This window comes from Scleropages formosus, chromosome 1 (genome assembly GCF_900964775.1).
Source record: "Scleropages formosus chromosome 1, fSclFor1.1, whole genome shotgun sequence".
Taxonomy (NCBI): Eukaryota; Metazoa; Chordata; class Actinopteri; order Osteoglossiformes; family Osteoglossidae; genus Scleropages; species Scleropages formosus.
Window position 1 is genome coordinate 43,080,825 of NC_041806.1, and position 12,759 is coordinate 43,093,583.

The window sequence follows — 12,759 nt, forward strand, 5'->3', positions numbered from 1 at the left end:
AGACCCGGGGGGTGTGGTGGCGCAGTGGGTTTGACCGGGTCCTGCTCCGGTGGGTCTGGGGTTCGAGTCCTGCTTGGGGTGCCTTGTGACGGACTGGCATCCCGTCCTGGGTGTGTCCCCTCCGGCCTTATGCCCTGCGTTGTCGGGTTAGGCTCCGGTTCCCCACAACCCTGTATGGGACAAGCGGTTCAGAAAGTGTGTGTGTGTATATTCCAGCAGAATACTGTCAGAGAACTGCGACCTACAGCAGAACTAGGAGAGATGAGTACTGCTGCCCAAAGCATTCCAGCTGTTTTGGATTTAATTTAAGTGTCACTTGGAATGAATGTGTCAAATGTAAGGGGGCACAGTGGCGCAGCGGATTTGGCCAGGACCTGCTATGTGGTGGGTCTGGGGGTCGAGTCCTGCTTGGGGTGCTTTGCAGTGGACTGGCATCCTGTCCTACGTGTGTCCCCTCCAGCCTTGCGACTTGCGTTGCCGGGTTAGGCTCCGGCTCACCGTGACCCTACTCGGAGCAAGCACTTCTAGGCATTGTGTGCGTTAAATGTAGTCCATAAACCGTGAAGAGAAACCAAGACATTTTGAATATAGCAACAAGCAAAACAAAAAATCAGATGTTTCTAACAATTAACTAAGAATAATCATACAAAGTATTTCAGTTTGTTAAACTTCAGCCTGGATAAAAGGCTTTCAGATTCTATTTCTCATATTTTTATGTTTACATCTATTCATTTTGTTGATGCCTTTCTCCAGAACAAATTACCATGTGGCACCACTGGTAATTATTCAGCCGTTTACATATCTGGAAAATTTTGACTGGACCAGTTCAAGGTCAGTACCTCGCTTTGGGGTACCACAGCAGGATATAGAATTCAATCCTGGGACTTCTAAACCCAAATGTAGCAGCTCTAACCACTAGACCTTGTGTGTGATTAATTCTTCACATTTATAATTTAGCTCCAAAGCCACTTACAGTGTTAAGGTTACAGTTATTACAGTTACAAGCTTACAACTATTTATCCATTTATGTGTGATTTTACTGGAGCAATTTTTTAGGGTAAGTACCTTGCTCAAGGGTACTACAGCCAGAGGTGGGATATGAACCTGTGACTTTTGGGTCCAAAGGAGCTGCACCATTTATAGTTATTAATTAATTCACGTTTGGTTTATTCATGTTTTTCCACACTGGATTAATTTCTGTAAATTTGATTTAAACTTACATTTACCAGTGAAAATAAAAAGCATACTGAGAGGAAGGTGTTTTTCAGCCTTGAGCTTCTCCCCTGCCCTCACCCAGACTCACAGACAGGGAGAGCTCATTTGTTTCCCAGGATGTTCCTCCACTACGAAGGCCACCGCTATGTTTTGGACATAAGAAAATATTGGTCAAAACACAGACGTAAATCATCAGCCTTGTGTAAACCTGTACCAGAGGGGGTTGGTAGGTGGGGCATGTGGTTGTCTGTCTTTGTGTTAGTGAAAGCGAGGATTACCTTGGCCTTGTCCTTATCGCAAGCCTTAATAGTACCGCTCTAATAGCTGCAGTAATGAAGATCACATACCACTGAAGGAGAGGCTGCCGAGAGACCATGTTGCTATGCCAACCGGTTACTCAGCTACAAGCACGGTGCAGAAATCCACTTAAATTACAGCAGTCTCATTACTCTATCTTTAACACCCCCATTCCCACATCCACCCAACTGTCCCTCTTCTTCTCTTCTTATGAAAATGCAAGTGATTTAGGGAGTGGGGCTTAACTGGAATGTGAGGCACTGGGTCCACATGATTCATAGTAAACTGGACATATTGGCTTCATATTGGATTCATAGCAGCTCTAAAAAAATTTTAAAAATTGCACTTGCATTTATTTATAGAACATGATACATATGGTAATATTACTGGGTGTACTATACATGCACGTGGACTTAGACCCAGTGAAATCATCCCCTCAATAAACAGTCTTTGGAACCATTTCACAACCAAAGTGAAAGACTGCATGATCTATGAATTGTAGGTAATGACTGAAATTAGCTAATCATTACAGCAAACAGGACTGATTCAGCAGATAGTGCAGGAGTTGGAGCCATTTCTTTGCAGTCAGAAGATCTCGGGTTCGGTTCCCTACTGCTTCTGTATCTTCAACAAAGGTTCTAACTCTGAATTGCTCCATTTAACAAAAAAAAAAAAAAAAAAAAACCGAAATCATTATATGTAGTTTAATATCAATGTCGAGTGCTGTAATTTAAATAACATGTAATAATAAAACTTGGAGAAGAAAGGCAGTGGAACGCAGCACGTATTCACTGGCTCACGACAAATTGTTATTATCTCCAACAGTCTATGACGATCACCAGTCTCTTTATGGAAACAAAATATATATTTAATAAGACATAACGCAACTTGAGGTGTTTTTTTCTGTATTTGTGCTGCGCGTTCAATGTAGAACAACGTTTGTAGCGATCTTTGTGTGAGCACAGAACCACCTGCAAGAACCACCTCTCGCTAGCGCTTAATAGTAGCCTCGTTCCCATGGCAACGCGATGAGCAGAGCTGAAAGGCAGGGAGTAGCAGTAGCCGCCATCTCCGGCTGACAGACAGCGATACTCTTTGTGGGGAGGAGAGGAATGTGAAAAGCTGCCTCATTTGCATTCTGGTGCTTTGCCAACCCAGAGATATTTCATGCATAATTGTTGCCTCCCAAATGCTACTTTAGAGGGGCAGATTTTTTTTTTATCTTTCTCCTTGTTTCACCACTTCAGCACTAACGCTCATCTCGAAACTGCTGTTCCTCAGAGAACACTTTCTAGACAATTAGGATGATGCACAGTGACAGATTTTACCATTACAAAACCTTAAATTTGTCAAAAGGAAAAAAAATAAACACAGCATCTAAAATTCTTTTGGCAAAACAGTAAACATATATTGGGCAAAACAATAGAATTTAGACACTTCAAAACAAAATTGGTTCATTTAGTACAGCCATTATCAGTATCATATAATGAAAGCTATCTCATTATCAAATAATTAAAGCTATATATATATATATTTTTGGCAGTGACTAGGCTTTTGAACAAACTAAGTTATTGGTCACATCAAAAATAACTTCTATTAATATGTCCTACATGTTCAGCTAGTGAAATGACATAAAAGAAGTAATGTTCTGGGACCTGGGGGCTATGGAATGAAAGTATTTCTGCTGGCAGCATGAGAAGGCAATTCAATGACAAATCAAATCATTTAACTAAACTTCAGGCCTCCAACTGTGTGCAGGTTAATTAAATGCCACTCTTATGGGTTCACTGTTAGAGCCTGTCTAAGCATAAAATGCAGCTGATTCATAAATACAGATGTCCAACGGTGTTGGTTTACTGTGCATTTGTGTGTGTGTGTGTGTGTGTGTGTGTGTGTGTGTGTGTGTGTATACATATACGCACTAAAGCACTTCTCTATGGTGTACCTCTTTGTTAAATTTGTATGTAAAAATTAAAATATCTTTCAATATAAGATATATAATTAAAACTCTATTTTTGCTTAATTAACTCATGGTGGCACAGTGAACATGGATTCAGATCTGTCTCGGGATGTTCTCCCCATGTTAGCATGGCTCTCCTCACGCAGTCCATGAACTGGTGACTCTGAATTTCACGCAGAGTGTATATTTGTGATTGATTGAGTATGTTTGATGTTTGACTGCCTTCTGATAGATTGTCATCCCGTCCAGGGCATAGCCTGCCTCTTGGCGTATGTTTCCAGAATAGGCTCCACACCACTGCAGCTCTGCACTGCACAACTGGTTTATAACAATGGTTATGATATGTGACAAAGCGCATATGTTCACATCTGATCGGCCTTTCTCCATCTCGATGCCTCCGAGATGTTTCCCTCTGACATCTAACCATCACCATCACTCCCGGGAACAGATCGGATGACGGCAACGGCTTTGTTCACCCCCAGCTGCACTTAACCACAGCCAACACTCACCTGAACCGTGCCTGTCACTCTTTTTTTTCTTTATTTCACACATGTGATGGAATGATATCAAAGATGAAAGTTTGTGTCTGAAGTGCTGAATCACATGGCACAGAGATGACATCAAGTAACCTTTGCGGAGGAGCCATTATCTGGGCTTCTCTTGAACCCAAACCATCCTCCTGTAGCTGTGGTTCTCCGAGTCCACCAAACATCTCTTGATGGAAAAAACCCCCATGAAGGAGATAGTTCTGAGGGACACACAAAAACAGGCGCTCATGTACACCTCACTTAGAGCAGAAGTCAAATGTATTGAATTTGCTCTTTCTCTTTGCGTCTAGGGATCTGTGGACCTCATTGAGGAGAAGCCACTGGCCATGTCCTTGCGTCTGGGGGCAACTCCGCACCCGACTTTGCGATCCGGAGCAGAAAGAGGCCTAGTGCAGCGCCCAGGTCATTGTTGACACGCGGGGCCGGACAGGAGGCCCCTCCGCTCTCCCAGGACACAATGGCCTTTGATATGAGGCGGTGGGAATCGTGGAGGAGGAGGCCTGCTGCCCTCCAACGGAGGCCGCTATTGATGGTTAAATCAATTCGGGATGGTGACGGCATGGCCAGACCACTGACTGTAACAATTGTGGATTACAACAGGGATACGTCCCTCCTCCCATCTGCCCCCCACCCCCTCCATTTCGCTCTCCTTACCCTCTCCTTTTTCGAGCTGTGTATGGACTTCTGGGATGGGGAGGGGACAAGTGACGGATAACAATAAGAAGAAATCTCTTAGGAACAGGAAAAAGGACACATTCGGCTCAGCTGGCTGTAGTACGATGCTCCGCAGCTTTGGAAGAATGCCGAGACGAGAGGGAGATGGCAGAGCGTGAACAGGGAGGGGAGGGAGCAGAGCACACGTACGCATACGCATCCTCTCACGTTTCAGGAGAGCTGCTTGTTTTTGTTTTTTTTTTCCTCTTTGACGGGGGCTGGGTCATCTGCAGTGGAAGTCGCAGCAAGGGACTTTTGGTTCCGAGTGGGTGGTCTTGGACATGGAACGCGTGTTGTGACACAGCAGGTTTGCCCAGAGATGGGACAGAGGGATTTTTGTGTGTGTGCGTGTGCGTGCGTGTGAGTTACCTGACAGGACCATGCGTGAGAAGTCCAAGTGTGCCCTCTTCAGGTGGTACCAGCAATACCTGTTAAGGATCAGGAAAAGAGGGTTGGGCAGGGATCCATCTGTCCCCCACAATCACACCTGAGGCTGGGCATGGGCTGGGCAAGTGAGGTGTCCACCTATAAGAAGAATGGTACGCCGTGGTGTCCAAACTGCTCATTGATCCTCGGTCAAAAAAAGGCAATGTCGTAGTAAACCAATGTGTGTGCCATAACAGGCTCAGGATAACAGCGTTGGCTTTACTACGGATAAACGTGCTGCGAGGCTGAAGGCAGCCTTGGGGAGGGGGAGAGCGGGGGAGGGCCAAAAGATGCACCAGGAGCCAGAGGTGGTCCATAGTTGCCATGGCAACCTTGTGGGCTGAAGGAGCAGCAAGCATATTGAGTATGCATAAAACTGCTCCCCCGAGATCTCTGAATGGATTTAAGATGGCTGTCAGACAGTGAGATGGAGAGAGGAAAAGACACAGAGACGCAGCGGAGCTTTTCCTTTGCCATGACGCTCGGAAAAAGACAGCGGGAAGAGTCAGACATTCATTCCAGAGGAAGGCGAATTGTTTTTATCTGTTGAATATGGGCTTGTATTCATATTCATAGATTGTATACAATGCACAGTTGTATGTTTGCGAAAGGCGGCGTAGCCCCAGCCAGACAAACACTGTCGCATTTTTGTGCAGTTCCATTTGAGATGCTTTTTGTTTGGATTTTTGGGAGGACGGCACTTTCCGCAGCCCTGTTTCCATGGTCACTGTAACCAAGTGACAAAGCAAAGTGAGAGGAGAATATTTTTTCCAGATGTCACCTTTTTACTTGCTGAAAGGAAATAAAAACAAACATTTCTTCATGTGGCGGTTAAAAAAACACATAGTAGGCAAGAGCTGTTGCTACCAGTGTGACAATATGTTGGTTATTTCCTCTGCCAACAGACATGGTACAGAGAGTTATTATCTATTTATGGCTGTAAAATTACATATTTTGGCTCATATGTGCACTAAGCATAACAGATAAATATGTGATATTTGCATCATGTGGTGAAAATGCCACAGGGAAACTGCCATTTTGTTGTCCGTAAAAAACATATTTGTTACAATCGTGACCGATTTTTGGAAGCCCATCTCAAATAGGGGAACCTCTCCTGCTCTCCTAGTGATCGATGTTTTCGTATTCCAGTAAGTTGGCTCACATGCTGGTGACCAAAGGCTTGGCACTCTTGTATGCCAAGGTCAAAAGAATGAAAAAAAACATTAATGAAGATTACCTCACATTACCGAGGTTAATAGGCTGGAAAAATGCAAAATTAAGACTATGGAGAGTAAAGACAATCATGCCATTTAGATGCCAACCCATTTAAAAAAGGCCTGTCCTCTTCGGGGAGTAACAGAGTAGTCACTGACAGAGTAATGACTACTTATTAGGGACAGAAACCAGTCAATTAAACTAGGGGCCCGGTTTGGGTTAGTTTAACATGTCTACGGTTTTTATTTTGTACTGAGTAAGAACAAGAGTATAAACAAAAATAATAATAAATGCATGAAACAGAGGTTTTAATTCCCCAGTTCTCTCATCTTAATTCCCCAGTTATCAAGTTATCTTTCATTATGAGTAACCTGTTGTTCTGCGCAGGGTCGCAACGGTCCAGATCCTTTCCTAGAAACATAGAGAGCTGTGCAGGTACATGCTGGATGGGAAGCCACTTTATCACGTCGAAACCTCGCACGCACTTGTATGCTCACGCATAGAGAAATGGCAATTTAGATTCCCCAGTTAATGAGAAATGCATATTTTTAGCTTTGGGATGAAATCAGAGCACCCAAAGGAAACCCATGTCAACACGTGGAGAACACACAGACACCTTGCAGCGTGTGCTGGGTTCAAATCCCCATGCAAGGCACCAGTACTACCTACTGCACCACCCTGCCACACCCAGCAAAAAGTGTTACATATACAAGTGGTCCCCAATCTACGATGGTTCAGCTTGAGATTTTTTCAACTTTACGATGGTGAGTTGGCGATAGACGTTCAGTAGAAACCGTACTTCAGATTTTGAATTTTCACTTTTTCCCCGAGTAAGCGATATGCAGAGCGATACTCTCTCGTGATGCTGAGCAGCGACAGCAATCCACGTCTCCCAGTCTGTCACACAGAGGTGTGTATTAGGTGTATTAAATGCATTTTCACCTTAAGATATTTTCGACTTATGATAGGTTTCGGGGAATGTAACCCCATCGTAAATCGGGGACCACCTGTAATTCTATCCAAAACATCTAAAATCATTTTTTTTGTTTTTTCTGTACTATCATATTCTTTCTTTCTGTAAAAACATTAGTCAGCTTAGTCAGGAACTCTGTCGTTTAGAGCTTGTAATGACTGCTATGTGCACAGAAAGTAAAAAAAAAAACTTGGATGATGGTAAACGTTAAAATGAACTCTTTGCAGTTGTGAGTCAGATAACGTATGTACAGTATATATATGTTCCTCAGGAGACTAGAATAAAGACAGTTACAAAAAAACAATGTTTTCTTTCTATTGTGTACCAGCTGAGACCACCTGGAACAAGTTTTTCCTAATTTTCCTGTGTTCCGCTTTATGGCAAGTGGCCCATTTTTACTGCCCATGATACCATGAAAAGGCACTTTTATCCTGAAGGGTTTGCCTTGAACACAGGAAGAGGCCATATTCCAGCTCCTGTTCATTGTAAAAACAGCTGGGTTGTGCAGGTCTCCTCCTGTCACCTACAGCAGTTTCGAGGCAATGCTGTTTTTGACCAAAGACAATATCAGCCATATAGAGGAAGGCTGTCTTCCAGTTGATGTAACTGTTAACATGAGCCCAGTCCATCATGGACAATGACTCACATCCTCTCCTCTGCACATTACCGCAGTAAAACAAAGCAGCGCTTTCAGCAACAGGCTGGTCCGGTTGTGTTGCTCCAAGAAGCACTTCCAGAGGTTACTTCTACCAGCAGACACCAGGCTCTACAATGGGTCCTCACCCTGCCAGCAGGATGACCTCTTAATGACCAAGTGGCGCTGAGCTTTCTCCGTGTCCCACCAAACCACGCACCACCTCTCTTCCCTCATTGTCTCACTTCAATCCACTCCTCCATCTGTTGTATTTAAAACATGCTTGCATATTTACTGCACTATGCTAACTTATTAATTTTTCCATTTATTTATCTTTTCAGTTTCTTTACAGGCGTATGAGCTGTATGTCCATACATGTCGTATGTATGAATGTTGTTCATTGTGTGCTGCTGTGATTGGCTTGAATTTCCCTCTTGGATTAATAAAGCTTCATTCATTAATTAGTTCCTTCATTCGCTCATTCATAAGGAAGAAAAAGAATCAGCAGAAGGATATGAGCCAAATCAACTGTTATATATTCTTTATCATAAGTGTGCCAGTAATAGAGTCCCCAGTGTTCAAACATGCCTAATGCACCCGACCCCCCCACATTTTTGTGTGTAACAGCTAATGTTTTTGATCTCTTTGGTGTCTCTTTTTTCATTTATACCACAATCATCCGTGATATGTCATGGTACAAAATATTGCAGTGCGATGTGCAATTACTAAAATGCTTTCCCTTTCTGGAGTCTTCTTCTTTTCACTAGAATAAGAAATCTTCACTGTTGTTCTACCTGGGCTCAATTTCATGAAGAAACCGCAGACTCAGGCATCTGCCCACAGGGCTTCCAAACATCTACACGGTTTTCCGTAATGTATATACCTCTCCAAAGCATTGACTGGGGATTGCATGGCAGGGCCACAGCTGGGGGGCTAAGAAGCAAAACCACACTGTCTTCCCTGCAAAGAAAGGTGTCATATTTCATACCACGGAGTCGATATTGTTTCTGAAGATACAGACAGTCTCCATACTAGAGAGACTCCATACTAGGTTTAGGTTCTGCAGTGAACTGCATTCAGAATAAATAGTTACCACTTTGAAAATCATGTTTTCCCAACATTTCTCATGGGTAACTTTCTCTTTGTCACTTCCACTTGAGCCTAAACCCATATGACAAGGGTGGGTTGCTCACAAACAAATCAACAAATTGAATTGTAACAGTCATTGTCAATTCACTTTGACAGAAATTTAATGCATCTGTGACAGAGCATAGAAGATACCTATTTATATTCAAGAAAAAATTACAGTTTGGAATTTTTTGAAACACACATCTACTCCCACATCTGTGCCTTTTCACCTCTTGTGTTTTTTTGTTTCTCTAATATAAAGAAATACGAGTATGAAATCAATACACACAGGTCACCACCTCGAATCCTGTACCCATGACTACATTCTCTGAGTTAGCAGTGTAACATTGCCTTCAGACTAAGAAAACAACAAACCGATGCCATCTTAGAAAAGGCTTCTATGTCCACCTGCCGCATTTTCTTTCAGTTCTCTTCCTTCTTTCTGTTCATCTTTTACTGGTATGGCGAGGTGTTGGTGTCTGCTGGCAGTATGTCATTAGATCACGCCATGAATCATTGTACATGGATCAGCTGAGATGGTGTGTAAGAGGGGTCTGGTGAGACGAACATACAAAATGGGAATGTTGAAGAGGGCGAGAGCACCCATTCTACACCAAGTAACACTGATCCCTATGCGTTGGACCCTCTAACCCCACCCCAACCCCATCTTCCTGCTCTAAGTTTGAGAGAACCCAAAGCTGCAGTGGTCCAGTGAAAGCATTCAACCACAGTGAAATATGTGCGCCCTATTAGCATAGCCCAGGCACAATGGCCAAGGGCCGCACACAATGGCGGGAAGCCGCGCGCAGCCGCGTGGGCCGACATATCCGGCCCTGGGTCGACGCAGCACAACATCCCATTGTCTGCCACTATTGTAGGCCTGTGGGGGAGGGGTGCCCGCATGGCTCTTTGTTCCCGTCACCCGGCTGTCTTAATCCTTGCTCTTTTCACTAGGAAGCCCCTGCACCGGCCGGGTCCGCAGAGGCCCTGAAAGGGGGTGACAGTGACTGGCAAGACGCTGACCCCCCATCCTCCCCAAGGCAGCATTCACATCTATTGTTAATCTGTTCTCACTGCACTGGACTGACAGGAAATCAAGAGTGGCAACGTGTCAACGGCAGTTACGCAGGCCTGGCGGCTGGCGACCAGCAGCTGGCAGACCCACACCTCTCCTCCTTTTGGTGTTACAGCCAGTTTCTCAGCACGGTGAGAACAAGTTCCCTTCTCACGGCACAGCCTGTATAATGTAGCATAATTGCTATTTTCCTGACTCTAAGCATGCCTGGCCCCTGGGGCCAGTAAGAGATCACATTGTTATAAGCTATGACAGTCAAACAGAAACTGCTAGAAATCACTTGCAGTCAGCATACCAGCCCTGAAAACAGGGTAATTACCAAATTACCAGATTTGGGTTACAAGTATTGACTATTTGATACATTCGTATCTCCAGGCGGCTGGCTTTATGTTATTCTTCTTCATTGCTGAACAGTATAATATGTGCAACCGGATTCTTTGAACTCTTGAAATCACTACCCCTTGAGGTATCACCAAATTCTATCACACTCATGACACGGCAGTACCTTGGACGTCAAGAGTCGTCACCTGTTCGACTCAATTTTTTTTAAACAATCTTTAAAATCTGTAGGAATATTGCAGACAAACTTGACAGTTAAAATGTTTTTGGTTTAGTAGAAAGGTATTAGCTCCTGTTTTGTATTATGCTTTTCTTGGTCCCTCTCAGACCTGTATGCTTTCAGCATGGTACAAATTCTTCAGCCTGGTAGTTGAATATATAATAATAATAATAATAATAATAAGAAGAAGAAGAAGAAGAAGAAGAAGAAGAAGATATCCACATTCTGATTCAACCTTCCACAGCACATGCAAGAGTGAAAAATGTGCAGCAGGTTGGAAACGTACACACAGGAAGAAAAACGATAAACTTCCCTTCCTGAAGCATGAAGCGCCAGCAGGCCCCATGAACGGTGCTCTCCCAGTAAACATCTCCAGTGTTTAGTGTGCAGTTACATCCGTGGAGCCCAGGGCAATCTCAAGGGTGAGCTCCTCAACAACATCCTGGCTGCAAGGAAACCCGTGTTAAAATAATATACCCAAGCATACCAGTGTCCGCAGTGGGAGCACCAGATGTGTGAGAACTTGTCCAAACTCAGTCGCCAGTGTAACACGGCCTGGGTATTTATGACCCCGGCGGTCTGTGGATGAGCACTGGATCCGACATTTCACCCAAAACAGGAAGGACAGGCAGGAAACAAAAATAAAACCCTTCTCAGTGTTTAATACTGGGATGAACAAGGATTTTGCAGTGTGTTTCTTATATACATATGAGAAAAAACATTCACGCTCTTCCTTTGTATGTGTTCTAAAAAATGAACTGAATCCCACCCATCTCTTGTACAGTAAGCCGTTAAACATTTATTCTCTGGAATAAATCCCACAAAACACAAGCCATATGGTGTGGTTCACTGCCAATCACAGTATAAGATTTATTGTAATAACATATTTTGTGTGTGATTTTTATTGATCACTCTGAATCACATTTTGTTTTATAATGGGAAAACAGAAGCTCTGCTATCAAGTTGGCTGCTCATCTGCCACCTATCGATGACCCATTTGGTCATGTGACTGCTGTAAACCAATGGGGAAGCAGTTGCAGGGGCCAAGCGCTCTCCTCCGCTCTTCGGCAGATTTTACCACATATTTGGATGTGTGACAGGGAAGATTTGGCTCACAGCTTTGCGTTTTCGCTGATCTGAAACATGTCTATGGAAAACAAGATGGTCACAGGGGATGCAGTGTGTGTGTGTGTGTGTGCCACAAAATACTGCCTACACGCGCAGAAATGTGGTATCTAAAGAGTCCAATAAACGTTTATCACCACTCATCAGAATTAATGCATCAAGTATTTGCAGACTGGAACAGTGCCTTTGAGCATTTTGTCATTTAATCAATATTTTTATTTACTTGCTTGTTTACACACTCAATTCGGGCAGTAAAACCCTCATTATAAAGTAGCAGTGTGCTGCACATGGGTTAATCGATTTTTTCATCAGTTCTTTAACCTACAAACACAAACATCACAGGAGGAACCAGTGACCAAGAACTTCCTACTCTCCACAGAAAAGCTTTGCTCGGTGCCGGAGTAGCGTAGACTTCAGCTTTATTCAACCAAAAAACCCCCGACAACATCCATTTTCTCATGCAAATTTGATCACACCTTATCAAATACGGCTGGTGGTAAAAGTCAACCTTACGTTCATGTGTACGTTTGTGTTTCTGCACATGCATGTACATGTAGGAGGTACTATAGTGATGAGGGATTTTGCCTTTCCATCTGCATGTTGAAGGTTCAGAAAGTACAAAAGTGCATTTCACAACAGACAAAGAGCTGTGGTAATGGGAGCATGATTATAGAGGTGCAGTTTCTCTGATATCACAGTTTTTGCAGGAACAGATTACTCAAGTAGATGTTCATATAATTGAGAGTAACACTGGAGTTGCAAATATGGTCATGACAGATGGTATTACACTAATTTATGTAGCTGTTCTTAGATCAGAAAGCAGGTCTGAAAGATTCTGAAACTCTTTCCAAGTGCTACAAGGGATACAGCAGCTCTGAGGGCCAGAGGGA